General features: G+C 35.4%; 1 pseudogene; it reads right to left on the bottom strand.

The window, feature by feature from the left end:
• Positions 1–27,834, bottom strand: LOC129491618 (UDP-glucuronosyltransferase 2B4-like; annotated as a pseudogene).

Below are 27,834 nucleotides of genomic sequence, written 5' to 3'. Positions count from 1 at the left end.
CTAATCCTTTTTCTCCTTCTTTCCTGTTTTGTCAAACTTTCAGAAACAAAACAGGCAATATTTTTAATGTGAATATCACATTTGCCACACAGGCCAGGAGGACCCCAATCACATCCAAAGAGTGTTACTGAAACCAGGTGAGGTTGTGAGCTGCAATCTGAAGGTGCTTGGCTCCTTTGTGGCACATGACAAACTCAATCCAGAAGACTGCTTGATACAGGGGCTTTGTTGGCTGATCGTGATGAATCCTTGATACCTTCATAGCATTCTCTTTATAGCTAAGGATAAACAGAAAAATACCAACATAGAAGATAATTTTTTTCCTAAATATATCAAGTCTATGGAAAGTCTTTGAAAAATGTTACACAAATAATTCAAATTAAATATTATAGAATTGACATAGAAATTGAATGTCTTAAATTGGGGCATCATAGGAAGTTTGGTTTTAAATTATAATTTTATCATAGGCAAAATTTTTTTGAAGTGAAATGGAGTCAGGTGGGAAAGTTAATGTCTTTCTACCAGAGGAAATATGATGAGCCACTCTAAGTGCTATAAGTAAGATAGTAGAAATGCAATCTGAGAATGATCATTTTGATATACATAGTTTTTGAGAGACGATTGTGCTCTCTTGCTCAGGCTGGAGTTATTCCCTTTATCAGGGCTCACAGTAGGCCTGATCTTGTGGGCTTAAGCAATCCTGACAACTGAGCTTACTGAGTAGCTGGGACTATGAGCTCAAACACTCTGCCTGGCTTATGTTTAAATTTGTTTGTGGTAATGGAATTTTGCTATGTTGCCCAGGCAGGTCTTAAATTCCTGGACTCAAACAGCCCTCCTGATTCACCTCCCAAAGTGCAGGGACTACAGTCATGAACCACTGTGTTTGGACTATTTTGATATTTTAAGAAATAATTGTGTTCAGTGGTTGAAATGCCCTCTAACTAATCTCTCTGCTTCTACTCTACTCTTCTGTCTTCTGCTATATTTTCCACCCAGTAGCCAGAATAATGTTTTGTTTTTGAAACTAATGTCAGATTATGACACTCCACTGATTAAGATTTCCATCTGGATTCTCATCACATTAAGAATAAAATCTGTAATGGGAAGACATGAATGAACACGTGGAGTGGAACTACACACACTGGGACCTAGCAGAGTGTAGACGGTGGTAGGAGGGAGAAGATCAGAAAAAAATAACTTGTGTTTACTAGGCTTAATACCTGGGTGACAAAATGATCTGTACAACAAACCCCAAAGAAATAAGTTTGCCTATATAACAACCTGCATTTTTTACCCTGAACATAAAGTAAAAGTTAAATAAAAAATAAAATAAAAAAGAAAGACATGCTTTTTAATAGGAAAAAAAAAAAGGAGTAAGATCTCTGTTTGTTCTACAGACCTTGACATGGTCAGGCACTGGCAACTTCTCCTAACACTTTCCCCCTGCATACTCTCTTTTAGGGACAGTGGGCTTCTATTAATCTTGAAGCTCCCAAAGGTGTTCTCACCTTAGCCCCTTTACAACTTTTGCCCTCTCTCTCCCTTTTCAGAGCATGCTTTCTTGCAATAAAATGAGGCTTGCTTCTATCTCTTTTTGAGGCTTCCCCTTAAATGATTCTTGTTAGAGAGGCTTTTCCTGGCCACACTATATAGTACCTGTAGAACTTTCTCCAGTGTTTCATGCTTATTTTGCTATTTAATTTCTAGAACTTTAAAATATTTTATATATCTTCTAAAATAAAATCTTAAGTATGAGATACGTAAGATAAATATACACACACTAGTGATTAACTCAAAATTTTAAGATTATGTTAAACATTATCCTGAAATAAAGACACCTACTTCTTAGGTTCTGGGTTATTAAAACCTGCCTAGAAGAACTCTCTCCTTTTGGACCATTTTAGTCACTACTTTCATTCTCAATTTAAGTATTAACCTGACTCCTAATTTAATAGATTAGCATTACTTGTTTATATAATTGAATTATATAATATATACTTATTTGTGTCTTTTTTTGTGTAGCAGTTATTTGTTAATTACATTGCTGTGTAGTAGTCAGCTGATTGACAAATACCACAGAGTATTTCTTTATTTTATAACTGATGGACACCTGGGTTGTTTACATTTTTGGACATTATTAGTTATTCTAGTATAAATATATTTATCTATATGTATGTAAGTCATTAGTTTTACATATTAATTTGTGTTAGATATATAACTGGGAGAAGAGTTGCTGAGATAAAAGTGCATGTATAATTACAGTATTTTGTTGACTGAATTTTTTAAAAATGTATTTTTAATTTCCAAAGTTTAGAGAATTTTTTAGTTATCATTCTTTGTATGATTTCTAATTTATTTATAGTATAGCTAGACCATATACTTTTTATGATTTTGAATCTTAACAAAATAATTGAGTTTCGAGTTTTGGCACAGCATATGATCAGTTCAGGTCATTATTTCCTATACTTTTAAAAAATGTTTATTTCCAGTATACACACATGCACACACACACTAAATGTGTGTGTCTACAAACATTCATAGTTTTATGCTACATATAAGGTATATACATATATATCACATTACATTTAATTGTGCTATTCAAAAGTTTTATTTCCTTAATCATTATTTTGTCTTCTTTTGTCTGTTTAAATTTAATCTGACTACCGGTGGATTCAGAATCTACCATCTTATTCTGTATTTTCTATTTTCCAACTTGTCTTATTTTTTTTCAATTATTTCCTATTTTTTTAAGCATTCGTTGTTTCACTATTTTTTGTGTAAAGTATTTTAAGGTATTCATTTACATGGTACCACTTCATATAGTAACAATCTTGATAGTAGTAATAAATTCTGAATTAATGGTAGCTGGTCCAGACATAGCATTTTCCACATTTTTTCCTTTGGATTATGGAAAAATTAATTGTTATGCTTTTATTCCTTCAGTATTAAAAACCTGTGCTTCAAAGGTCATCTACAAGAAAGTAAAATAAATAAAAAATCAACCCCTCCAGAGTCAAAGAAAATATTTGAAAATCATATATCTGATAAGAAATTATATTAATAATATAAAAAGAAGTCTTATGAATCAACAATAAGTAAAAAATTTATAACATGTACAAAAGATTGAAATAGAAATTTATCTAAAGAATATATATGAATGGTCAGTAAGTGCATGAAAAGATGGTTAATATCTCTCACCAGAGGGAAATGTTAATCAAGACCACAATGAGAGACCACTTTACACTCACTGGAATGGCTGTAAGAAAAAGAAAGGTGATAACAAGTTTTGGGAAGAGTGTGAAGAAATTGGAACCCTCCCATACAGCTGGTGTTAATGAAGAATGGTGCAAGTACTTTGAAAAACAATTTAGCAGTTTTCCATCCACATACACATAAGGTTCCACAATCACTCTGCAATTCCGCTGCTATTATCTCCTCAAAAGAAAGGAAAACCTATTTTTACAAAAAACTCTTCATAGCAATGTTCCTGAGAGCAAAAATTTGAAATAACTAAAGTGTCCAATACCTGATTTAAGTGTGTAAATTCAAAGTGTGTATTCATGCCAAAGAATATTATATAGCAAAAAAAGAAACAAAGTATTGATATGTGCAACAACATGAATGAAACTGAAAAAAAATTATGAGAAGTGAAAGAAGTCATTTACAAAACACCATAAATTGTGTGACTTCATTTATACGAAATATACAGAGTATAATCTAATGAGAAAGATAACAATTTGATATTTTCCTAGACGAAGGGTTTATGTAGAGTGACTTAATGCATTATAAGTTCTTTTTGGAGTCATAAAATCTTCAAAAATTGCATTACGGTGATGGATTCATAATTAAACACATCAAATATATTTAAATTTTACACTTTAACTAGGTGAGTATTATGTTTATAAATTATATATTGGGAAAAAGCTGAGTGTTGGGAGGAAAGCTGAGGCAGGGCTTGCATATCTGACATAATGTCTTCTGGCATGTGTCTAGACTTGCTGGCTCCCTGTTGCTAGCCTTCCTAGGCTCCTAGATCAATTGTATCCCCATCATCTCAAGAAGCAGAACATGTTCCTTATAAATGCTAAACTATCACAGCTGTAGATCATGATTCTGTCCTTTTGACCTCCACATTCTCACCACCTGTTTCTTTGCTGGATTACCAATAAATAGCATGGGCTCCCAGAGCTCAAGGGCTTTGCAGCCTCCACAATCACGATGGCCCCCTGGTCCCACCTTTCTCTCTCAAACTTTTTCTCAATCCTTTGACTCCGCTGGACTTTGTCACCCCTATGACCTGGTGTTGGGTTTGATCACCCCAACATTATATCCCATCAAATTTTTTAAAATAATAATAATAAATATTTTAGGAAAATAGGTTATACTTTCAGAAATGTTATTTATTGGATTTGAATATTTTGTTGTTTGTCCAAGTTCATTATTCCTTTTCATTCTGTATTCTCTAATTTCTAAAAATGTATATTCATAGTAATTGTCTATATATCTTCAATATTATTTTTGTGTAGAAGAGTTGTTGCAGAAATTGGTGACCTATTAAATGTATGAGTTTCAAATCTAACTTTGCAATTACTATCTGGTAGAAAGTAAAAGCAGATTTACAATTAGTTAAATCATTTAAATTCTTTCAAAATTAGTATCTTACAAAAAGGATGAAACTCATTGTCACTACTGACAAAAGAAGCTATCTATAAATACCATCTAGTGAAAAATATTGTTATACTGACAAAGGATCATTAATTACTGTCTTCAGTGCATTCCACAAGTCTGTACTCCAAATTGTGTTGAAATCCAATCTAACAGCTGCTGCCTTGACCTGCTAGTGAGCAATGTTATCAGGCATTTCCGAAAACAAAGGAAGCCCCACCATAGGGACCCCATGGTAGATTGCCTCATAGATGCCACTGCTTCCACCATGAGTTATAAAAGATCTGTTTTTTGGGTGACCTAGGATTGGATTAATTTTAGAAAAAATAATAATTATAAGTAAAGAATAAAATGAGAAATAATATGAGGTACTGAAAGAATCAATATTCTCTAGATAGTATTATTATGCTGGTAAAACTGCATGGAAATTGCTTTTAGATTTCAGAGAAAGATGTACCTACTTCTGCTGGAGAGGTAAGTGATGGCTATATGAAAAGGTGGTATATGTGACTTCAGGCTAGAAAAATGAATTAAGGTTGCCAGGTGGACAAAATGATAAAACACATTTTAAATAAAAACATTAAAATGTGCAAAAAATAAAAGAATAAGATTGGGCATGTAAGAACAGGTTATCTTAAAAAAATAGTGCAGTCACTCAGTGTGATATGTGGGGTGTGCAAGGCAGCAGGGAGTGGGGTAGATGTGGTGCTGGAACATAGGAAGAATAGGCCACACTTCATCATAAAAAATGTTGTCACTTTATGTGAAGATTGGGGATTTATTCCCATAGAAAATGAAGTCAGTGGTAATGGAAGAGGAATTTGAAATAACCCTGTAGTATTAGAAAGGACAGATAAAGTCGTAGAAATAGGAGACACAGAGACAACCCAGGAAGTTATTGAGAAACCCTATGAATGGTAATTACACCTAAAATAAAAATACTTTGATTCCAATGATAAAGAATATGAGTGTATATAATAAAATGACAACTATTAACAGTTTTCCTTTTCCTCAGAAGAATGGAAAATAAATACGAAGAAGTAATATTTTATTTTTTAGTTTTTCAATAAAAAATATTCAATAAGTATGTTTCATGTTGAACTAGTATCACTTAAATTGGCTGTTATTCATATATTCCGTATTTGTTCTCTAGAGTCTTATCAAGAAGGTCATTCTGGGGTATCCACTTGCACAGTCGAGTATTGGATCCTAAAGTATTTGTTTTTTTTGCCATCAATTCTCCATAGAACCTGTCAGGGTGAGGAAAATATCTTGTGCCATGAGTAGAACTCCAAAGTTATAGCATGTTAGAACTCTATAGAGATTGACAATCAGCTAGTTAAGTCCCTTTTATATGAAAAATGAAGAAATGAAAACAAGATATTAGGTAATGAAAACTACTAAAAGTATGAGGTAACTTGAATACTGCCATTTTATGTCCTTACTTAAAAAAATCTTTGGTATATAAGGAAATCATAATATTTCCAACATAGTAGCTTAGATACATTGGATTATCAATGAAAAATTTAAATATTTAAGAAATTGTTAGCCATTCATTATAATTCTCATGTAAAGAAGTGGTAACTAATTAGTGATGACCCATACATTTATTTTATGTGTTTATTCTAGCTGTCATCTTCCAAATTTAATATTAATTTATTTTTTAATGATATGAGAAGACTTTATCAGTTTATTAGTTTGACATCTTTGATTTACAAAAAAAAATGACATCTATAAAATCAGCTACATTTGCGAAGTAAATTAACGCTATGTACATAGTGTGTATAACTTCTTTCACATTACAATTTGTCCTGCTCTACTTCAAGAAAAATTTCAAATGTCATTTATTGACACAAATTCAGAGTATTATCAGTATTGCTAGTTATGCAAGTCTTTTCAATGTAGGAAAAAGAAAGCCTGTTTGCAATTTAGGAATAACAATATAGCTGCTGAAAGTGTATAAAATTGTGTATTTTGCTAAATTTTGCTTACCTGATCATTAACATTTAAATGATGAACTACAAAGCATGATCAGCATTGAATAATATGGTCTGCTTTAGCCAAGCCATTCCCATGCCCATTACCAAAATAAGGTAACTGATTTTAGAATTTCCAAGCAATCTTGATAAACTGAAGTATAATTTACAAGTGTTTACTTTGCATTTGCTATAGGAGTGTTAAAGTAAATTTGTGTTTTTCAGCAAAAAAAAAAAATAACATAGGTCATTAGGAAAACACTGTGTCAGTTAGAAAATTAAAAAGTAACTCACAAATACAGAAAGATTGCAAGTTTATTCTACATATTAGAAAATAAGTTGCTACTATATTTTATGGAGTAGGGGAATCGGAACCTCTTTCCATGAGCGGTATTCTTCTCCTTGACCCCTTCTTGTATTCTTTTCTCCTTCCTCAATCTGGAGGAGGTGTTAACTGGTGGTTAGAGCAGAGGTTTTGTGGGCCCATATTTTATAATGTACAGAGGCTATCCTAAAAGCAGGATTCCATTTCCACCTGTTGCATTACATTTTCCTGCTTAAAGCATTGTCAGGGTACAGTCCAGCAGGTCAGGCAAGTTTTCTATTTTCTCTAAATTTTGTCAACTAGGTAGTTACCTGGAATAGGGGTTTGCTCGGCAAAGACATCCTTTTTCTGAATAGCACCCTGAACAGCACACTAATAGGGGTATTCCAACATGTATAGGAAATACCAGAGGCCAGATTACATGGCAAGCCTAAGTTCCATGATGTATTTCAGACTTTCTTCAATGCCTGCTTATTGTTATTGTGATAGCGCAGTACCTCAATAACATTCGACTCCTTTTTGGGAATATGTATAGTGTGTACAGTACCCTCAGGAACTCTATAAGAAAAATGAGAAAATTACAGGGAAGAATTCGGTGATTTCTATGTACAATGTCTATAATATCATGATAATACCAAAACTTCACATGCAACTTTTAAATTTATTCATTTCTTGTCACAATGTTAACGCCAATATTATTATCAATGAAAACTCTCCTCTTTGCTATTTTAGCATCTTCCATATATTTTTATTTTTGAACAGATATCTGAGATAATTAGAACTATTCTATCAGTCAATGTTGCAGGCAGAAAATTTCTGTGACTGGACTCTTTACAGTTTAATAGACTCATTCAGTGCCTGTTCACCATTAAAGCACTTTATCTGACGTTTTGTGAGATGTGGGCAAGGGCTGATGCGATCACATTGGTCCTTTCTTCTGTCATGTTACTGACCATCGACCCCAGAGAAAACACCACAACACCATTCTCTCCAGAGCTCTGTACAGACTCTTCCTTTCCTATGAAAATAGAATTTGCTCCATCACAAAAGTGTCAGCACAGCAAGCACTATTGAAGAGATTGTTACAAACATCTAAGCAGAGAAAATCAAGTATTATCAGAAACATTTGGAGTACTGGCTGTGTTTTTAACTGACATAATTTCTAAGTTTCTTTGAAAGGAAATGTGTAATATGAGATTGATGGTCTCCATTATGCATATCTGTGTAAATATGAGTGTGTACTCATGTAGCTATGTGTGTATAAAGAAGAAATGAAACAGCTATTATACTGTAGTAGAAGAAAATAATGCTGGAAAACATTATACACAGATTCTTCATTTATACTGTTATAATTGCTAATATAGGTTATTGGAAGGTAGAATTACCTTGTTTGAATTCTATATTACTGTAGTTCTAGTAAATATTTTTGGTCAAAGGAAGCTTTTCCTCTATAATTGTTTTAGTTAGGAATCCTTGGAGCCATTACGCCTGCTTTTGAGCAATGGAGAAACATTACAACTGGAAAGAATTTATATAAATGTTTCCTTAGATCTATAATTCTTTATACCTCACTTGAAATTTCTCAGAGTTTCTGTCTTCCTACTCCCCCATCCTCTACAAAAAAACCTTAAAGTCTGAAGTTTAAGAATCACTGACATGTTGGAGTCTGGTATTGTGGTTTGAAATTTCTGTGAAGAACTCCTAAGAATTCCATTTACAATATAGAACTATGCAGCATACAGTTAAATAATTGAGTAATCATATTTCTCAGGTCATTGTTTTGATGTGACTTTCACATTTATTTTTCCTGAAATCACACTGTTAAATTGATGTTTTATTTATAACTGTCTGTGAAGTGACCTCTTCATCACTTTACTCTGTCTCACGGGAAGAAAGGAAGGAGAAAGGAAAGAAAGGAAAGAGAAAAGAGATGGCAAGGGAAGGGAAAATTGATGGGAAGGGAAGTGAAGGGAAAGGAAGGAGGGAGAGAGGAAGGAAGGAAGGGAAAGAAAGAAGAAAGAAAAGAAAGAAAGAAAGAAAGACATGTATATCCAAAAGTTTCCCAGATATTATGTCAAAATTGCATGCTCATATTTTTATTGTTGTTGTTCCTTTTGTCTTGTATTTATTATTATTTTTTCTTTTTGTAAAGTAATGACAAACCACTTCCAACATAACAAGTGGATGTACTTTTAGATCTTAATCATAGTGGTAAACCTTCTTTTTATAACTATTGTTTATCAAAACAAAGAATAAAACTTCTGATGTTTGTCCATGCACACCATATATTGCCAAGTATTTTTCAAAAATATAATTTCAAACTTATACCATCATTGTTAACATGAGAGTCATTTTAATGCTATTCCAAGTAATAAGTGGGATATCCAGGTATTCTGCCTGGTTCCAGTTTCCTGTAGCCATATTTAATGTAACTTGCGTTCAATGTTTTATCTTACTGGCTTTCTGACCAAAGTCATCTTTATCCACCCTATATTGAAGTTATAAAACGTCTGTTTATAGATTCATCACTTATCTCATTCTGTGCTATATTTGTAAAAATAATGTAAGATGAATGTAAGAAATGTTGTCACAGTATAAAAATTAAAAAAAAATAAATTTCCCCCATATTCTCTGTCTAAAAATATTCCCCGTATGAAATGTGTAGGCATTTTATGGTCTTTTTTATGTTTACATAACTCAATGTGCATATGTGATGTTTATTTAGAACATTTTAATCCTATTAGGTATACCTTTTTATCCTACTGAAAGATTGTGGTCTTGTTTTATTCATCATTTTGTTCTCCAATTTACAACTATATTTGTATTATGATTTTCAGTGAAATAATTGCAATTGCTTGGTTTGCACATTTTATAAGTTATTAATCATTTCTTAATGTAAGATATTTAAATCACTATTATAGTTTATTTTCTATTTGCCACAAATATTGAATTTGTCCATCATGATTTAGTTTTCCCCTGTATAATTTTATGTAAGTATATCATGAAGTCAATGGCTATATGTATTTTTAAAACACTTAATACTATTTACCAAGTATCTTATTCTTTTAAAATATATAAAAATTAGGCCGGGCGCGGTGGCTCACGCTTGTAATCCCAGCACTTTGGGAGGCTGAAGCGGGCGGATCACGAGGACAGGAGATTGAGACCACGGTGAAACCCCGTCTCTACTAAAAATACAAAAAAAAATTAGCCGGGCGTGGTGGCGGGCGCCTGTAGTCCCAGCTACTCGGAGAGGCTGAGGCAGGAGAATGGCGTGAACCCAGGAGGCGGAGCTTGCAATGAGCTGAGATTGCGCCACTGCACTCCAGCCTGGGCCACAGAGCAAGACTCCGTCTCAAAAAAAAAAAAAAAAAAAAAAAAAAAATTATGTGAAAATCTAATACTGAATGGAAAGGCAAGAAATTTAGTGTAACAATTATTTTGTGTAGTAAAGAACTAAAGACAGGCTTCACAACTATTGATCTAAATTCAAATCTTCATTCTGCAAGTTAATAACAACAGCTAGTAGTAGTAATGATCACTTTTGTATTACTAGTCATTCTTGTCCTTGTCCTCCTCCTCCACCTGCTGTCTTCCACCTACTACTGTCACTATCAATTTTCTTTAATGTTAATAGTGATTTTTTGAGAATATGAGATAATAATAATAATTGGATACTGCATAGAACTTTCATTCGTTTTACCTCTGCATTTGTCTCTTGAGAAAGTTACTGTATAGAGCTTAAGCAATTTTTATTCAACATAATTATTGGATTTTATCTTGATTAAGATTTCAGTTTTATGTTGCTTCTAATAAGGTAGACAAAAAGGATCTCCTAAGAGATTGTATGGAGTCACTTCCAAGATGGCTGAATAGGAACAGATCCGGTCTACAGCTCCCAGCGAGATTGACACAGAAGGTGAGTGATTCCTGCATTTCCAACTGAGGTACCTGGTTCATCTCACTGGGACTGGTTGGACAGTGAGTGAAGCCCATGGAGGGCAAACTAAAGCAGAGTGGGGTGTCAGCTCACCTGGGACGCACAAGGGGTAGGGGGATTTCCCTTTCCTAGCCAAGGGAAGCAATGAGTGACTTTACCTGGAGGAACAGTACACTTCTGCCCAAATACTGTGCTTCTCCGATGGTCTTCACAACCAGCAGACCAGGAGATTCCCTCCCATGCCTGGCTTGGTGGGTCCCATGCCCACAGATCCTTGCTTGCTGCTAGTGTAGCAGTCTGAGACCAACCTGGGATGTTGGAGCTTAGCAAGGGGAGGGGTTCTGGCATTGCTGAGGCTTGAGTAGGCGGTTCCATGCTCAAAATGTAAACAAAGTGGCAGGGAACCTTGAACTGGGCAGAGCCCACTGCAGCTCAGCAAGGCATACTACATCTCTAGATTCCAACTCTGGGACAGGGCATATCTGAACAAAAGGCAGTAGACAGCTTTTTCAGAATTAAATATCCTTACCTGACAGCTCTGAAGAGAGCAGTGATTCTCCCAGCATGGTGTTTGAACTCTGATAATGAACAGACTGCCTCCTCAAGTGGGTCCCTGACAGCTGTGTAGCCCGACTGGAAGACACCTCCCAGTAGGGGCCAACAGACACCTCATACAAGCGGGTGCCCCTCTAGGATGTTAGAAGGAAAAGTAACAAGCAGAAAGGAATATCATCAACATTGACAAAAAGGACATCCACACCAAAAACCCATCAGTAGGTCACCAACATCAAAGACCAAAGGTAGATAAAACCGCAAAGATGAGGAGAAACCAGAGCAGAAATGGTGAAAATTCCAAAAACCAGATAGCCTCTTCTCCTCCAGAGGAAAACAACTCCTCACCAGCAAGGGAACAAAACTGGACGGAAGATGATTTTGATGAGTTGACAGAAGTAGGCTTCAGAAAGTCCATAATAACAAACTTCTCTGAGCTAAAGGAGGATGTTCTAACCCATTGCAGGGAAGCTAAAAACCTTGAGAAAAGGTTAAACAAATGGCTATCTAGAATAACCAGTGTAGAGAAGAGCTTAAATTACCTGATGGAGCTGAGAAGCACAGTACAAGAAGTTTGTGAAGCATACACAAGCTTTAATAGCCAATTCAATCAAGTGGAAGAAAGCATATCAGTGATTGAAGATCAAATTAATGAAATAAAGTGAGAAGACAAGATTAGAGAAATAAAAACTGTAAAGAAATGAACAAAGCCTCCGAGAAAAATGGTAATATGTGAAAAGACCAAATCTAGGTTTGCTTGGTGTACCTAAAACTGATAGGGAGAATGGAACCAAATTAGAAAACCCTCTCCAGATTATTATCTAGGAGAACTTCCCTAACCTAGCAAGGCAGGCCAACATTCAAATTCAGGAAATACAAAGAACACCACAAAGATACTCCTTGAGAAGAGCAACCCCAACACACATAATTGTCAGATTCACAAAAGCCGAAATGAAGGAAAAAATGTTAAGTGCAGCCAGAGAGAAAGATCGATTTACACAGAAAGTGAAGCCCATCAGACTAACAGTAGATCTCTCAGCAGAAGCCTTACAAGCCCAAAGAGAGTGAGGGACGATATTCAGCATTCTTAAAGAAAAGAATTTTCAGCCCAGAATTTCATATCCAGCCAAACTAAGATACATAAGTGAAGGAGAAATAAAATCCTTTACAGACAAGCAAATGCTGAGAGATTTTTTCACCACTGAATCTGCCTTACAAGAGCTCCTGAAGGAAGCACTAAACATTGAAAGGAACAACAAGTATCAGCCACTACAAAAACATGCCAAATTGTAAAGGTCATCGACACTATAAAGAAACCGCATCAATTAATGGGTGAAATAACCAGCTAGCATCATAATGAAAGGATCAAATTCACACATAACAATATTAACCTTAAATGTAAATGGACTAAATACCCCAATTAAAAGACAAAGACTGGGAAATTCAAAAAAGAGTCAAGACTCATCAGTGTCCTGTATTCAGGAGACCCACCTCACATGCAACGACACACATAGTCTCAAAATAAAGAGATGGCGAAGTTGTCTACCAAGCAAATGGAAAGCAAAAAAAAAAAAAAAAAAGCAGGGGTTGCAATCCAGGTCTCTGATAAAACAGGCTTTAAACCAACAAAGATCAAAAGAGACAAAAAAGGCCATTACATAATGGTAAAGAGGTCAATTCAACAAGAAGATCAAGCTATCCTAAATATATATGTATCCAATACAGGAGTAACCAGATTCATAAAGCAAGTCCTTGGAGAACTACAAAGAGACTTAGACTCCCACACAATACTAATAGGAGACTTTAACACCCCACTATCAATATTAGACAGATCAACGAGACAGAAGACTAACAACAATCAGAATTTTAGCTTTGGGTGCTGATGGTAAAGTTAAGTACTTTCCCTCTGACTTTTCCTGGGGAGATGGTCTCCATTTCCGGTTTACAAGACCAGCGTATTGGCTGGAACTCAGCTCTGGGTCAAGCAGATCTAATAGATATCTATAGAACTCTGTACCCCAAATCAACAGAATATACATTCTTCTCAGCACCACATCACACTTATTCTAAAATTGACCACATAATTGGCAGTAAAAGACTCCTCAGCAAATGTAAAAGAACAGAAATTATAACAAACTGTCTCTCAGACCACAGTGCAACCAAATTAGAATTCAGGATTAAGAAACTCACTCAATACCAGAGAACTACATGGAAACTGAACAACCTGCTTCTGAATGACTACTGGGTATATAACAAAATGAAGGCAGAAATAAAAATGTTCTTTGAAACCAATGAGAAAAAAAGACACAATGTACCAGATCTCTGGGACACATTTAAAGCAGTGTGTGGAGGGAAATTTATAACATTAAATGCCCACAAGAGAAAGCAGGAAAGATCTAAAATTGACACCCTAACATCACCAATAAAATAACTAGAGAAGCAAGAGTAAAATATTTGAAGGCTAGCAGAACACAAGAAATAACTAAGATCAGAGTGGAACTGAAGAAGATAGAGACACAAAAAAACGCTTCAAAAAATCAGTGCATGCAGGGGCGGTTTTTTGAAAATATCAACAAAATTGATAGACCACTAGCAAGACTAACAAAGAAGAAAATAGAGAAGAATCAAATAGATGTAATAAAAAATGATAAAGGGAATATCACTGCGGATCCCACAGAAATACAAACTACCATAAAACTATAAATACCTCTATTTAAATAAACTAGAAAATCTAGAAGAAATGGATAAATTCCTGGGCACATACACCTTCCTAAGACTAAACCAGGAAGAAGTTAAAACTCTGAATAGACCAATAACAGTTCCAAAATTGAGGTGATAATTAATAGCCTAGCAACCAAAAAAAGTCCAGGACCAGAAGGATTCACAGCTGAAATCAACCAGAGCTACAAAGAGGAGTTGATACCACTCCATCTAAAGCTATTCCAATCAATGGAAAAAGAGGGAATCCTCCCTAACTCATTTTATAAGGCCAGCATCATCCTGATACCAAAGCCTGGCAGAGAAACAACAAAAAAAGAGAATTTTAGGTCAATATCCCTGATGAACATCGATGCAAAAATCCTCAATAAAATACTGGCAAACCGAATCCAGCAGCAAATCAAAAATCTTATCCACCATTAACTAGTTGGCTTCATCCCTGGGATGCAAGGCTGATTCGACATATGCAAATCAATAAACACAATCCATCACATAAACCTAACCAACGACAAAAAGCACATGATTATCTCAATAGATGCAGAAAAGGCCTTCAACAAAACTCAACAGTCTTTCATGCTAAAAACTCTCAATAAACTAGGTATTGAAGGAATGTATCTCAAAATAATAAGAGATATTTATGACAAATCCACAGCCACTATCATACTGAATGTGCCAAAGCTGGAAGCATTCCCTTTGAAAACTGACACAAGACAAGGATGCCCTCTCCCACCACTCCTATTGAACATGTATTAGAAGTTCTGGCCAGAGCATGTATTGGAAGTTCTGGCCAGGGCAAGAGAAAGAAATAAAGGGTATTCAATAGGGAAAAGAGGAAGCCAAATTGTCTCTATTTGCAGATGACATGATTGTATAATTTGAAAACCCCATCATCTCAGCCCAGAAGCTCCTTAAGATGATAAGCAACTTTAGCAAACTCTCGGGATACAAAATCAATGTGCAAAAATCACCAGCATTCCTATACACTAAGAACACACAAATAGAGAGCCAAATCATGAGTGAACTCCCATTCACAATTGCTACAAACAGAATAAAATACCTAGGAATCCAACTGACAAGGGATGTGGAGGACCTCTGCAAGGAATATTACAGACCACTGCTCAATAAAATAAAAGAGGACACAAACAAATGGAAGAGTATTCCATGCACATGGATAGGAAGAATTAATATCGTGAAAATGGCCATACTGCTCAAGGTAATTTATAGATTCAATGCTATCCCCATCAAGCTACCACTGACTTTCTTTACAGAATTGGAAAAAAAAACTACTTTAAAGTTCATGTGGAACCAAAAAAGAGCCCTTATAGCCAAGACAATTCTAAGCAAAAACAACGTAGCTGGTGGCATCATGGTACCTGACTTTAAACTATACTACAAGGTTACAGTAACCAAAACAGCATGGTACTGGTACCAGAACAGATCTATAGACCAATGGAACAGAACACAGGCCTCAGAAATAACACCACACATCTACAACTATTTGATTTTTGACAAGCCTGACAAAAATAAGATTTGGGGAAAGATTACCTATTTAATAAATGGCACTGGGAAAACATGCTAGCCATATGTAAAAAGCTGAAACTGGATCCTTTCCTTACACCTTACACAAAAATTAACTCAAAATGGATTAAAGACTTAAATGTAAGACCTAAAACCACAAAAACCCTAGAAGAAAACCTAGGCAATGCCATTCAGGACATAGTCATAGGCAAAGACTTCATGACTGAAATACCAAAAGCAATGGCAACAAAAGCCTAAATTGACAAATGGGATCTAATTAAGCTAAAGAGCTTCTGCAGAGCAAAATAAACTATAATCAGAGTGAACAGGCAACCTACAGAAGGGAAGAAAATTTTTGGGATCTATCAATCTGACAAAGGGCTAATATCCGGAATCTACAAAGATCTTAGATAAATTTACAAGAAAAAAAAACACACGACACCATTAAAAAGTGGGCAAAGGATATGAACAGACACTTCTCAAAAGAAGACATTTATGCAGCCAACAGACACACGAAAAAATGCTCTTCATCGCCGGTCATCAGAGAAATGCAAATCAAAACCACAATGAGATACCATCTCACACCAGTTGTAAAGGCGATCATTAAAAAGTCACAAATCAACATGCTAGAGAGAACGTGGAGAAATAGGAATGCTTTTACACTGTTGGTGGGAGTGTAAATTAGTTCAACCATTATGGAAGACAGTGTGGTGATTCTTCAAGGATCTAGAATTAGAAGTACCGTTTGACCTAGCAATCTCATTACTGTGTATATATCCAAAGGAGTATAAATCATGCTACTATAAAGACACATACACATGTATGTTTATTGCAGCACTACGCACAATAGCAAAGACTTCGAACCAACTGAAATGTCCATCATTGATAGACTGGATAAAGAAAATGTGACACATATACAACATGGAATACTATGCAGCTATAAAAAAGATGAGTTCATGTCTTTTGCAGGGACATGGATAAAGCTGGCAGCCATCATTGCCAGCAAAACATCACAAGGATAGAAAACCAGACACCACATGTTCTCAATCATAAATGGGAGTTACTCATAAGTCCATGAGACCACATGGACACACGGCGGGGAACATTGCACACCAGGGCATGTTTGGGGGTTGGGGGCTGAGGGAGGTATAGCGTTAGGAGAAATACCTAATGTAAATGACGAGTTGATGGGTGCAGCAAACCAACATGGCACATGTTTACCTATGTAACAAACCTGCACGTTGTGCACATGTACCCTAGAACTTAAAGTATAATAATAAAAAAGAGATTATATAATAATATAGTAAAGAATGCTTGCTTTCTATTTGTGTCTTAACAGAATGATCTTAAAGTAAAATATAGCACATTCTTTTGTTCCTTCATAAGAAATATCATCCTATATTCTGGCAGAACTCTTTTGTAATTCAAATCTAATGGCAGTTTCAGAAACAATTGGTAGATATTGGCAGTTTCAGAAACAATTGGTAGATATTATGGTCTTTCTTATACATGCACTGTTCATTTTCTCTGTGCTTCTCTTTCAGGCAGCTACAATGTCGAGACCCAGGCTCCCCCAAGAACTTTACTGATGTATCCTGCAGGCTTGACATATGGCAGAAAGCACCAGCTCTAATAGGATAAACTGACCCTTTTATGTCCTAAGATGTAGACCTCTGGGATCTCGGTGACAAATGATTTAAATGCTGGAGTGAAAGTGAGTAAATATTGGATGTGGCTGCAAATATTTTGAGGGCACACATTAAAGCTGATGAGAAATGGTGTACAACTTACGCTAGAATACTAGTGAAAAGCCTGAACTCTTACAATACAACTTTAGCATCTCAGCTTGTTCATCCGACTGCCCATACTTAAGCATCTACATTTAAACAAGTCCACACAGCATCTGTCCTCTAGGAATTTGTTAACGAATATAATCTTTATTTGTTGGAAAACCAGTCCCTATTAAATGAAAAATTATATCTCAACTGGCTGTCACGTGTTAGCCAGTTGATAGTATCAGAAGTAATAACAAGAACTCACAATAATTACAATATTAATAATATTTCTGGATGACTATATGCCAGAGACAAAGTGTTTTACCTGTATTAACAACTTTTCCACAAAAAACAATATGAAGTTAGTGATAATATGGTAAAAGCAGGCATAATTTTCCCTATCAAAATTCCCACCCGTTTTTCCTGTATCTATTGCTTACACTGAAGCAAAATTTCCTAATAATCTGCACTTTTACAGTCTGGCCTTTCTGCAGTCTAATCTATTGAACATCTTGGGAGCTTTTTCAAAAAAGAAAGTCTAATTACCTCACTTCATTTCTTAACACTTTTTAGTAGCTCCCCATTGCCCTTTAAAGATATATACATATATATATATTTTTTTTTAGTTTTTTTTTATTATTATACTTTAGGTTTTAGGATACATGTGCACAATGTGCAGGTTTGTTACATATGTATCCACGTGCCATGTTGATTTCCTGCACCCATTAACTCGTCATTTAGCATTAGGTATATCTCCTAATGCTGTCCCTCCCCCCTCCCCCAACCCCACAACAGTCCCCGGAATGTGATGTTCCCCTTCCTGTGTCCATGAGTTCTCATTGTTCAATTCCCACCTATGAGTGAGAACATGCGGTGTTTGGTTTTTTGTCCTTGCGATAGTTTACTGAGAATGATGTTTTCCAGTTTCATCCATGTCCCTACAAAGGACACGAACTCATCATTTTTTATGGCTGCATAGTATTCCATGGTGTATATGTGCCACATTTTCTTAATCCAGTCTATTGTTGTTGGACATTTGGGTTGGTTCCAACTCTTTGCTATTGTGAATAGTGCGCAATAAACATACGTGTGCATGTGTCTTTATAGCAGCATGATTTATAGTCCTTTGGGTATATACCCAGTAATGGGATGGCTGGGTCAAATGGTATTTCTAGTTCGAGATCCCTGAGGAATCACCACACTGACTTCCACAATGGTTGAACTGGTTTACAGTCCCACCAACAGTGTAAAAGTGTTCCTATTTCTCCACATCCTCTCCAGCACCTGTTGTTTCCTGATTTTTTAATGATGGTCATTCTAACTGGTGTGAGATGGTATCTAACTGTGGTTTTGATTTGCATTTCTCTGATGGCCAGTGATGAGGAGCATTTCTTCATGTGTTTTTTGGCTGCATAAATGACTTCTTTTGAGAAGTGTCTGTTCATGTCCTTTGCCCACTTTTTGATGGGGTTTTTTGTTCTTTTCTTGTAAATTTGTTTGGGTTCATTGTAGATTCTGGATATCAGTCCTTTGTCAGATGAGTAGGTTGCAAAAAATTTCTCCCATTCTGTAGGTTGCCTGTTCACTCTGATGGTAGTTTCTTTTGCTGTGCAGAAGCTCTTTAGTTTCATTAGATCCCATTTGTCAATTTTGGCGTTTGTTGCCATTGCTTTTGGTGTTTTAGACATGAAGTCCTTGCCCACACCTATGTCCTGAATGGTATTGCCTAGGTTTTCTTGTAGGATTTTAATGGTTTTAGGTCTAACATATAAGTCTTTAATCCATCTTGAATTAATTTTTGTATAAGGTGTAAGGAAGGGATCCAGTGCTGGCTAGGTGGGTGTCCCCTTCCTCCCTCACCGCTCCATGTGCGTCCCTCCCGAAGCTGCGCGCTCAGTTGAAGAGGACGACCATCCCCAATAGAGGAGGACCGGTCTTCGGTCAAGGGTATACGAGTAGCTGCGCTCCCCTGCTAGAACCTCCAAACAAGCTCTCAAGGTCCCTTGAGCATTTTTTAATGGAGTTGCTTGTGTATAGTTTGTTAATTTCTTTAAGTTCCTTACAGATTTTTGATATTAGACCTTTATCATATGCATAGTTTGCAATTATATTCTCCCATTCTGTAAATCATCTGTTTATTCTGTTGATAGTTATTTTTGTTACACAGAAGCTTTTTGGTTCAATTATGTTCTATTCTCTTGATTTTATTCTAGGGTTTTATAGTGTTAGGTTACTGTATTAGCCTGTTCTCATGCTGTTAATAAAGACATACCTGAGACTGGGTAATTTATAAAGGAAAGAGGCTTAATAGAGTCAGTTACACATGGCTGGGGGGCCTCACAATCACGACAAAAGGCAAGTGAGAAGTAAAGTCATGTATTACCTGGAGGCAGGCAAGAGAGCTTGTGTAGGAAAACTCTCCTTTATAAAACTATAAGATCTCAAGAAACTTGTTCACTGTTATGAGAATAGCATGGAAAATATTCACTACCATGATTCAATTACATCTCACCAAGTTCCTCCCACAGCATGTGGGAATTATGGGAGCTACAATTCAAGAAGAAATTTGGATGAGGGCACAGCCAAGTCATATCATTCTTCCCTTGGACCCTTCCAAATATCAGGTCCTCACATTTCAAAACAAATCATGCACTCCCATCAGTTCCCCAAATTCTTAACTAATTTCAGCATTAACTCAAAAGTCCACACTCCAAAGTCTCATCTGAGATAGGGCAAGTCCTTTCTGCTTATGAGCCTAAAAATCAAAAGCAAGTTAGTTACTTTCTAGATACAATGAGGATACAGGCGTTGGGTAAATATACTCCTTCTAAATGGCAGAAACTGGCCAAAACAAAGGGGGTACAGGCCCCATGGAAGTCTGAAATTCAGGTAAGGCAGTAAAATCCAGGGGGCAGTCATCTCCAAAATTATCTTCTTTGACTCCATGTCTCACATACAGGTCACACTGATGTAAGAGGTGGGCTGTCATGGCCTTGGGTAGCTCAACCCTTGTGGCTTTGCAGGGCACAGCCCTCCTCTTGGCTGCTTTCATGGGCTGGCATTGAGTGTCTGGCTTTTCCAGTTGGATGGTCCAAACTGCTTGTGGATATATCATTCTGGGGTCTGGAAGAAGGTGGCCATCTTCTCCCAGCTCCACTAGGCAGTGCTCTGGTGGGGACTCTGTGTGTGTGTGTTTGTTGGGTTGGTGGGTTTGCTCACACCACACATTTTCCTTTCATACTGCCCTAGCAGAATTTCTCCATGATGGTCTTGCCCCTGAAGCAAACTTCTACCTGAACATCCAGGCATTTCCATACATCTTCTGAAATCTAGGCAGAGGTTCCCAAGCCTCCGTTATTGACTTCTGTGTACCCACAGGATCAACCCCACATCAAAGCTGACAATCTGCCAAGGCTTGAGGGTTGTCCCACTGAGGCCATGGCTTGAGTTCTATGTTGGCCTCTTTTAGTCACAGCTGAGACACAGGGGATCAAGTTCTGAGACTGCACAAAGCAGCAAGGTGCTGGGCCTGGTCTAAAAAACCATTTTTTCCTTATAGGCCTCTCAGCCTGTAATGGGAAGGGCTGCAGCCAGGAAGACCTCTGACATGCCCTGGAGACATATTCCTCATTGCCTTGGCTATTGACAATTGGTTTCTAATTACTTATGCAAGTTTCTGCAGCCAGCTTGAATTTCTCCTCAGAAAACGGGTTTTTTTCTTTTATATCACATCATGAAGCTATGAATTTTCCAAACTTTTATGCTCTGCTTCCCTTTTCAACATAAGTTCCAATTCCAAACCATATCTTTTTGAATACGTAAAATGGAATGCTTTTGACTGTGCCCAATTCACCTCTTGAATACTTTGCTGCTTAGAAATTTCTTCCACCAGATGCCCTAAATCATCTCTGTCATGTTAAAAGTTTCACAAATCTCTAGGGAGGCAGGAAAATGTGACCAGCCTTTGCTAAAACATAACACAGTCATCTTTGCTTCAGTTACCAACTAGTTCCTTATTTACATCTGAAACCACCTCTGCTGGGACTTTATTGTCCATATCATTATCGGCATTTTGGTCAAAGCATTCAACAAGTCTCCAGAAAGTTTCAAACTTTCCTACATCTTTCTGTTTTCTTCTGAGTCTTCCAAACTGTTCCAACCTCTGCCTATTACCCAGTTCCAAAGTTGCTTCCACATTTTCTGATATCTTTACAGCAGTACCCCACTACCTAGTATGAATTTACTGTATTAGTCTATTCTTATGCTGTTAATAAAGACATACCCAAGGCTAGTTAATTTATAAAGGAAAGAGTTTTAATGGACTCACAGTTTCACATAACCAGGGAGACCTCACAATTATGGCAGAAGGTGAAAGAGGAGTAAAGTTACATCTTAGATGGAGGCAGATAAGAGAGCTTGTGTAGGGAAAGTCGCCTTTATAGAACAATTAGATCTCATGTGACTTATTTACTATCACCAGAACAACATGGGAAAGACCTATCACTATGATTAAATTACCTCCCACTGGATCCCTCCCACAACACCTGTAAATTATGGGAGCTACAATTCAAGATGAGATTTGGGTGGGGCACAGCCAAAACATATTAGTTAAACATTTACATCTTTAACCCATCTTCCGTTGACTTTTGCATATGGTAAAAAGAAGACATCTAAATTCAGTCTTCGGCATAGGGCTAGCCAGTTATTTCAGCACCATTTAATGAATAGTGAGTTGTTTCCCCATTGCTTGTCTTCATAATCTTGGGAAAAACTATGGCTATTACAACATGAAACTTGTGTATGGGAACTGCCTTGGCAGTGAATGAAAGAGGGAATCAGAAGGCTTATGACAGTGGATATAATAACATAGACATCCTATATAGAGCTGGAAATCTATTGAATGTTTGCTGAAGTTATAATGAATGTTCAATATGTCTATCCTCTGAGGGCTAAGTCTTTTTGGACTTACCCAACCAATCTCACTGATATAATTTATGATCAGATATTGAAATAATAGAGACCTTCAGAAGGCAGATGGTCATAATAAATAAGAGCACTAAGACTGGGGTGTTATCCAGAAATACCTAGTTTATGAAAGCTGTGTATATAGTTATAGAGAAGACAGCACTAGGGGCAAAATAGATAGGTGACCAAGGGAATTTCTCAATCTATAATATCAGAAGAGTTCAAGAATGGATATTAAAAAGTTGAAGGCAGCTGTCCTCACTGGAAATCACAGTAAATTGTCAAGGGTCTGGACCTAAGTGTGTTTTCAGACCTGAAATTTATTGACCGAAGAAGACACCAGGACTTCTGGGGAAAAAAAATCTGTAAAACCAAGTAAATTCACATGCTACTGAATCCATGTTTTTTTTTCCTAAAATGGACAGTGGCATCCCCAGGATATTGAGGAGGAACTGATGATTTCCTCACTCTCCAAAACGCATAATTTTTTAGATCCACTTTGTTTTTACAAAAATCATGAGATTGTATCATTGGCTTCTGGATACAAGTTATTTTAGTGGAAAAGGCCAAGTGGATTCTCTTTGCATTAGTTTCTTGGGCTGTTTAAAACAGAAATGATTCTCTGACAGCTATCTAAGCCAGAAGGTCAAAATCTGTGTTCTCAGGGTTCATTTGTTCTGGAGACTCTAAGAGAGAAGCAATTCAATGCCTGTCTCTTGGCCTTTATTGGTTGCCGACAAATCTTGGAGTCCCATGGCTTGTGGCTTCTCTCCAACTTCTCTTTCCTCAGCATCGTCTTTTCTTTTCTTTCTTACTACTTTTCTCCTGCCTTTATTATTTTCAAAAATTTTTCTTTGTTTGTTTGTTTTGAATTTGTTGTAGAAACTGTGTCTTGCTATGTTGACTTGGCTGGTCTTGAACTCCTGGCCTCAAGGGATCCTCCTGCATTTCTCCCGATAAAATTCTGTCATTGGATTTAGAACACATCATAAATCCAGAATAAACTTGTCTTGATTTTCTTATTTCACTTACATCTGCAAATATGTTTTCTCCATTAAAGTCACTTTAATAGATTCTGGAGGTTACTCACTGACACATTTTTGGCGAAGACATCTATTCAATTCACTACATGCATGAAGCTTCTTCATTCTTCCATTACCACAGATGTCAGGTGACCCAGAAAATTGAAAATAATATTGCATTACATGCCTGGGAATTGTGAAAATTGAAGACTTAAAGGCTCAAAGGATGCAGGATGATGGGCTCCATTACATCTTTGATTAAAAGTCTGACCATTGCAAAATCCAACAGATCCTAGAGTCTGGTAGTGGACTCCTGCAATGTTCCACCAAGTAGTTGCTCCACTGTCATCTCCTGTGTCAGATGTAGTATCTTTGCTAGACCAGATGAACATTCATATTATTAAAATATCTGTACTTCCGGGAGTGATTAATGGATTTACTGCAATCTCTATTAAATTCCTGTGGTATTTCTTATAGAATTGAAAAAAAAATCTTAAAATCTATATTAAAACACAAAAGACTGTTAACATCCAAACCTGATTTTTTAAAAAAGCACAGGATGATCTTATATATTACTTTTTAAAAAGCAACTATGAGACTTTATATAAAAAAGCTTTCTTTTTTATAGGTTAGAACTGAATCTACTCAGTTTTATTCAAGATTAAATCTGGCCACTACTTCTTCACCTCAGAATGTTAAATTTTTATAGGGTTATTCAAAAGTAGCTTAATTATGCCCTGTTCTGCATGGGCAAGCCAGGAGACAGTAAGTTCAGAGACTTATGGCCCAACTTTTTTGGACTGACTTTTGTTCCAGTTTTGGGGATTGACTTTTGGTCTTTCTTTTACCATCAAAATTTAAGTGGATTCATTTTGATCCATGTCATCTCTCTCAGAAGAAATATGCTGTTTCCAAATTTTAAACTGTACTTAGCTTGGAAAAGAAGGGCTAGTAACAGGGATATGAGTTATCATTATATATCTAGCTATCATTATAGAACGGAAGCCAGACCTTATCAACTCACTCTTTTAGCAAAATTTTAAACTCACTAATAGATTATTGAAATGTTAACATGATTTCCACTAATGCTGCTCACAGGCTTCCCACTTTATTTAGAAAATACATTATTATAGAGCCTGGTTGATAGATGAAGTAAGGCATTCACTTGATTTTCTTATGTTATAGACAAAAGCTGGGTTTTGGTCCATAGTATCAAAATGGCATCTGTTATTTATGTTGATATAACTTTCTGAAAACAGTGCAAATCAAGATTTGCAGTGTTTAAGGAAACCTGAATTTTGAAATTTTACCTCCTTTTTTGGGAAGTAATTTTAAGAATCAGATACAGTGTTTGAAATTTAAATAAACTTCTGTTGGATCTAGGAAGATTATTTTGCTATATTTGTGTTTTTCTCTGTGAAATTTTTGATCATCAATTCCAACCACAATACCATTTTCTCCAGAGATTTAAATGAATTCTTTGATTTCCTGTAAAGAAATAATTTGTACATCAATAAGAGAAATGTATCATATGAATTTCAAATACAGGTGCATATAATTTTTAATATTGAAATAATTGAAATAATATTGAAATAATATTGAAGGAAGTGCAATTGATTATCAAAAAACTGCAAGTATTTTACACATGTATATTTATATTATATATATATAAATGATAGAATTATATATATGTATAAAAATTGATGAATTTGGACATATGAATGCACCCATAATGCTATTATTATAAGAGTGAAGGTAATAAACATATCCATCACCTACAAAAGCTCCTTTGTCACTTTCTGTTTTTGATGGTAATAATGCTTAACATGAGATTTACTCTCTTAACACATTATTAAGTGTACAATCCCATGTTGTTAACTATAGGCACTATATTGTAGAGCAAATCTCTATGCTTATTCATAAGCATAAGTGAAACTTTATACCCACTGAACAACAGCTCCCCATTTATCTCTCTCTCAAACTCCTGGAAAACTCTAATTTATTATCTCCTTCAATTAGTTTGCCTATTTTACTTAACTAATATAGGTGGAATCATAAAATATTTGTCCTTCTTGAACCTGCTTAATTCACTTAGCATAATATCCTCTAGGTTTATCCATATTGTCACAAATGTATGTTTTGTCAAACCTTGGCAACTGAATTAACATTTCTATTGCTTCCATGTACAGAGAAACGATTCAAACTAAACTTGTGAAAATTATTATATTGATATTAAATTAAAATGCTCATGAATAGTTTTTGAATTTTTGTAAGATCAGATATGGAGAAAAATCCAAAATTTATCTTTATTTTAATGAATGAAAAATATTTAGGATCTTGAAATAATTGGCACCATGAAACTAATGAGGAAAATTAAGATTTTCAGATTGTTCTACTGTGTTTTGATCATTATTGACCCAACATAATATACCTTATATTTCTATATTTACTTTAAAATACGTGTTAATATATATACATATATATATATAGAGAGAGAGACATTGCGAGTAAATTAGTGTATATGTGTATGTGGGTGTGTATGTGTTTTCTTTAATGGATAATCTAGCAGCAGTTATCTAGCGTAAGTCATGTACTAATTAATATTATATCCCAGAAACAACTCCTAAAACTACGTTAAATTTTAATATTTTCTGTGCCTTCTTTCTAATAAATACATATATGTATGGAACAACACTGTCTGAATTTGTTTCCTTTTATTATACCCCATAAGAGTATGGGGAAGGGGTGTGAGGACAGGCAGACAGAGATGGGAGAAACAGAGAGACAGAGAGAGAAAGAAAGAAAGAGAGAGAACTTATTACAGTGCAGCCTTATTTATCTTTGTATCATGAGGGGCTAGCTCAGGACCTGGCATGAGTGGAGCTCATAAAGTGTATATTAAAATAAATAGGACACATGATATGGATTAGGTCATTCATATTCCAAATTTAATGTAAGAGGTTCGTTCTAGTCTAAATATATATCTTAGGCTTTACAATACAGTAGAATATTGTTACTTTTTAATACATATGATATAGGTTTAATTTTGAGAGCACCCACAATATTTATTAAAAAATGCTCCTCAAATAAACGTAAACATATACTTCTACATAAATATAATGTAATGTTACTGATTTTATTATTGAGTCTCCATTTTTCTCTTGTAAAAAGAACTTACAATGGTAATACATAAGTAAAATTGTAATAATTATACTACTAGGCACATAAAAGTTTTGAATTGAAGAATAATTTCACAATAATCTGGCTTAGGTTGTGGTTTAAATTTAGAATTATGGTATTCTAAATTCTCAAACAGATATGATCAATATTTGTTAGTGATGGCACTGAATTTAATAGAATTTTAAATGTGCATCATTTATTGGGAGCTGACATAGAGGAATCATGATTAAGTAAATCAAAATAGTATTAACACTTAATGACATGTGATAGAGAGAAATATTTAATTTTTAAGGTAGAATTTAGGCATTCAAAAACAGGAATCACAGGAATAACAAAAGCACATAGCTCTGAACTACGCACACCAGATAAGCTTAAAATATATTTTGCAAATGTTTTTGCAGTGTAGTCCTTTGCATCAGTTTATATTGTGGGAAAGTAAGGGATCAAGAACAGCTGAAATGATACAATATATAAAAATGTTGGAGAATTTTTATTATAAGCAGATATAAGCTGAATTTGAAAACACCATTGATAGGAAATTAAAGGGGAATATATTTCCCACTTGTTCCTTTGTTACATAAGTCCAAATCCTAAAATTATGATTCTTTACAGAAATGTCACTCCACTTTTCTGTCACTTGTCAAAAAAAGAATAAAATCAATATTTATTTTTAGGACTACATTACTGCATCATGAACCTAAACTTAATTCTGACTCTAGGAACCAAGTTAAAACATTAAGAAATGTAAACCGTGTGCAAATGAGAATAAATACAATAAAATCACATCCGATATGAAAGACACAGAGATACTACAAAGACTAAGAAACATCAGAAAGGGTTTAGGTGAAAATATAATAAATATTCCTTTTCTAAAATGTTGTGGTAGCAATAGTTTATTAAATACTAATAATTAGGATAAAAAACCTTTACTATGAACTACACTATTCATCCCATTCTGGAAATATAACATATAATACTAGCAGATCACAAGTGACATAGACCAAAACCAAAACCAAAAACAAACAAACAAACAAAAAATACAAAACAAAACTTTCAGCCTCTACATTTAAGGCATGTTTTTCTTCAAACCTGATATGCTGCCAGGAATAAGCAAAGAAGAGGTGAGATATTCGGCATTTCCGTGGGAAACCAAAAACGAATACATAAATGAAATTTTGAGAAGCCCAGCCATCAT

This window comes from Symphalangus syndactylus, chromosome 10 (genome assembly GCF_028878055.3).
Source record: "Symphalangus syndactylus isolate Jambi chromosome 10, NHGRI_mSymSyn1-v2.1_pri, whole genome shotgun sequence".
NCBI classification, from domain to species: Eukaryota; Metazoa; Chordata; class Mammalia; order Primates; family Hylobatidae; genus Symphalangus; species Symphalangus syndactylus.
This window is presented reverse-complemented; position numbering and strand designations above follow the sequence as displayed.